Source organism: Lycium ferocissimum, chromosome 7 (genome assembly GCF_029784015.1).
Source record: "Lycium ferocissimum isolate CSIRO_LF1 chromosome 7, AGI_CSIRO_Lferr_CH_V1, whole genome shotgun sequence".
NCBI lineage: Eukaryota > Viridiplantae > Streptophyta > Magnoliopsida > Solanales > Solanaceae > Lycium > Lycium ferocissimum.
Genome location: NC_081348.1, coordinates 16,260,057 through 16,264,718, shown reverse-complemented (window position 1 = coordinate 16,264,718; position 4,662 = coordinate 16,260,057).

Sequence of the window (4,662 nt, the reverse complement as noted above, 5' to 3'; positions counted from 1 at the left end):
ACCACTAAAAAATCCCCAAAACTCCCTTCTTGGGGTGGACATCTCAAAGGGTTCAAGCAATTTCTCTGGTTCAATCCCAAATTTCTTAGCAATAAACGGGGTTACATAAGATAAGGTGTATCCCGGGTCAATAAAGGCATAAACGTCAAAAGTAAAAACTGTTAGTGTACCTGTGACAACATCTGCATGAGCCCTTCCTAACTAAAGTTACCTGAAGATTTAGCCCTTTTGTTCAATTCTTTATCCTTTTGTTTTTGCAGAGCTTCCTCTTCCTTCAACAGCTTCACGCTTGCAGACAAATGCCAAGATCTTAGAGATAGTCATCTTATCATTCTCAGCAATGAATCTTAGGCATCTACGTACAATTTGGAGTTTCAACCCCGTACAAATCTTCTAACGATTGTCCTCATGTCGAGAACCACAGGGAGCATATCCGCACAACAAATAAATTTAAGATAGTACTCTTGAGCGGTCGAAGCTACCTCCCTCTGAACCTCAAATTCCATAGCCTTTTCTTCACGACCTTAATAGGCATGAAGTGGTCAAGGAAAGTGTCAAATTTAACTCGTCCCAGTATGTAAAAACGCATCCTCCCCTCGATATTATTCCCATATCTCATACCAATATGAGCAACATCCTGCAGCTGAAAAGCACCAAACTCTGTTGCCTCTGTCTTAGTGACATGCATAATACGAAACACTTTTGGTAGCCCATCAATTTAGTTCTGCGGATCCTCCTCAGCCTTAGTCTATATGAATGTCGGAGGTTTCATCCGCAAGAATTCCTGAGTTCTCGAACTGTTTAACCCACCACTAGCACCTGAGCTAGGGACCGATTCTTATCGTTGTGCCTAGTTGGCAACGATTTAAGTAAGCAGTTGGATGTCTCCACTAACATACATGTTCGAAATGTTACGAGGTGTAGCTTTAGGAGCGGTTAAATTTCTGGCACCGATCGATTCTCGCGCTGTCCGGTCTAATGTCTTTTCGAGCGTACCTCGTAGTAGCCCTCCGGCTAGTAGCTGTAGTCTTCTTAGTGTATTTTCTTTTTGCATGCATTTTTTGAAATACGTAATTCACACGAGTTAGAAGAATTCCTGAAGTACTGCACTAACTGCACGATCTAGAGTATGAAAGAAGTGAGACAATCCTAAATGTCTTGGTGGTCAACTGTTTATATATATGAGGCCCTTACATATATAAAAGTGACCCCACTGGACTCGGTTTCATAGACTCCTTAAAGACACTTGAACCTAGGCGCTGATACCAAGATTTGTCATGCCCCAAACCATGGCACAAGCGTAACACACCACTCGGTATCAATCGCATGTGGCCAGAGTGGAACCGCATGGTTTATTTGAATCATCATGAGGCATACATGAGCGAAAAATATAACGTAAATGTGATGAGATTTATTAAAACATGAGAATCATAACATTAATACAATACTGATTTAAAACATGAATGCGGAGATATCATAAATGAGCCAAAATGGCTACCCGACTCTGAACATCTGACATGACATGTCTGACTAGTCTAGTCTATTAAACCTCTACACAAGTCTGAACATGAAACGTACTCGCTGGGACAAGGCCCCCAAAGATACCTTTAAATGCATATCTTATCATGAAAATAATAATTAATAAATTTCTAAGCCTCGGAAGAGATGGGGCTCGCCAACAAGCCGATAAGTGCGAAGTCCCACAAAAGCGAGCACGCGTTGTCACGAAATGCAAGACTGCTGATCGTGAAATCACATCCTCGGCGTGGAAAATAAAAGGGGACGTCGACATTGAATGTCTTGGTATGTAAAAGCAGCTGTAACGAAATAACATGGGACAGCCAAAGAATAACATAATAGAGACTAAGCAAAGGGGCATGATCATGAACGTACGAGTACATATACATATATAACATGTATAAAGTATTGTGGGTAGGAAGAACGGTAAATATATGGCAGATAACATGATGCCGGTATACAACTACACCCATTGATTACTACCATGCCTTCCTAGGGACATGAGATCTAATATTATTATGAAAGGATCCGGTCATTATGAGAGATGCGTCCTAAACATGGGTGGAGAAGCGATCCTCGTTCTATGGTGGCTACGTAGTTTCGAGTGGAAGCCTTCTCGGTAATTTAAAGCAACTCCCAAAAAATGAACATAGAAAATAAGTGGCCTTTCGCCGTGGCTTTCATGAATCCCCCGCTTTTCTTACGTGGATTGGTTTTATAGTATTCTTGCAAGAAAACCAAAAAAATGTAGAGTAGTTCTTGAAAATAATATAATAATTCATAAACTTGCATGTAAAAACCCTGGAATGCAAGTATGGGGTTTAAAAGGATTCGAACGATTCTCAATAATTATAATGAAATATCAAAAACAAAAGAAAAATTAATAATAATTCAATACCAATATAATTATGGGACATGGACCAGGGTTTTAATGAACATGGTTAAAAACCACGATTTTCGTAAACCGTACTTTTATGGAAGAAGGGGGTGTAGGGAAGAAAAGTAATTTCCCGCGTAGATAAAAAAAAACACTACCGGGAATCCAGGGTTGAAGTAAAAAATTGAACTTGGAAAGAAAAAAATTTTTAAACCTTGGTCTTAGGTTTCCTTTGGTGGGTTTTTTTGAAAACCCATGTTAAAAACTTGAAATTTCTACTTGAATTCCCTGGGTAATTGATGGAATTCACTTAGGATGGTTTAAAGGGCTTACCTTGATGCTTGGAAAAGTTGAGAGGGAGGGAACTTTCGTGTTAGGGCTTGGGGGAATGGGACTTATGAAATAAAAACGAAATCCCCTCTTTTAAATTGTTCGGTCATGGCCCCATTACGAGGTGTTACGATCCTTCCTTTGACCTAACTGTGCCCCAATTTCGGTGGGGGGGCAATTTTTGGGGTTGGGTTATAGTGACCGGGGTTAACAGCCGTTCGGTCCCTAACGATGGGCAAATCCTTTGGGCCCGGGGTTTCGAAACGGTGATTTTTGCCCTCCGTTACGGTATGAACGATGGTCCGTAACACACGTTCGGGCGAGTCAAAATTTTACGTAACGGGGTATTTTACGGCGAAACATATTTTTTTTCCCAAAACTCTCCTTCTTTGGGGTTTTAAAAACCCCCAGGGCATGAATATGGTTTAGTCAATTTTTTTGAGGTTTCTTCGGTTATGACTTTGTGGTCGGATATGCCCCCTTTGTCTTTTATTTTCCCCTTTTTTGGGGAATATGTCTTTATGCCCTTCATTTGAACATGTCCCTATTTTTTTGTCTTGTTGACCTTTTTTTGGGTTTGGGTATATGTTTGCCCTTAAAATTTTTTTTGTGACCCTTTTGATCGATATTTTTTTTTCTTTTTTCATTTCGCGGCCCGTATCCCCCAAAATGCTCTTTCCTTTTATACATTCGACCATTTTGGGGCTTTTTACGTCTAGTTGAGTTTGCATTTTGCCTTTGTTTTCCCAAAGGTTAAAAGGGTTTATGACGGGATACCCCCCTTTTTTAAAAACCCCATCAAAAAAAATTGTTATTTCTAAAAGGGCGGTTACCCTCATTGTTCTCCGTTTTGCCTTCTCTTAATGCTTTTTGAATCCCCTTAACTCGGTATTTCTAGAGCTTCTTATGATAATTTTGAAAATCCCAAAATAAAGTTATAAAATGCGTGTTGTTTTTTCCCTTTGAAAATTTTTTGTTTTCGTTTTGGATGTCTAACTCTTTTTTTCGAACGAGGTCTTCGATCTTTTAAGGGATCTCGTTGGGGTCCTTTACCGATGGAATTTTTGAGATCTTTCTCAAAATTCGCCTGGCCTTGATTTGATTGAATCTTTGGGCGTCTCGGGCTGGAATTTTTGAGGCCCCGCAAAATTCTACCCCAGTGTATGGTCTGGGCTTGCCATACCAGGATTAAGTCTCCAAGTATCTGACATTGATTGCATTTTTGCACAAATTTTGCAGGAGTCATGCTCCATGGTCATCCAGTAGTATCCCGTCCTCAAGATCTTCTTGGCTAGGATAAATCCATTCATGTGAGGTCCGCATGACCCTGCGTGTACCTCTTTCAACAATTTTGTGGCCTCTTCAGCGTCCACACATCTGAGTAACCCGAGGTCGGATGTTCTCTTGTACAACACTTCTTTGTTCAGGAAGAATCCATTGGCTAGTCTCCTGATGGTTTTCTTCTGATTTGCTGAGCTTTTTGGGGGATACTCTCCTTTCTCCAAGTATGCCTTGATGTCAGCATACCACGGTTTGCCATCTGGCTCGGCCTCGACGTGAGCACAATGAGCTTGTTCTTCTTTCAGAGTAATCTCTAGCGGATCAATGTAGGTACTCTCGGGGTGCTGAATCATGGAGGCTATTGTAGCTAATGCGTCACCAAACTCGTTTTGAGCCCTCGTAGTATGCCTGAAATCAATGCTTTTGAATCTTCCACATAGTCTTTGTAACAGGTTTACATATGGTAGTATTTTGTCATTCTTGGTTGCCAATTTCCTTTCACTTGATTGATGAGCAAGTCGGAATCTATGATTACCAACAACTCTTGTATGTTCATGTCAAAGCCATTCTGAGGCCAAGAATACATGTTTCATATTCGGCCATGTTGTTGGTACACCTGACGTTGAGTTTTGCGGCCATCGGGTGTGTTTCCTAAA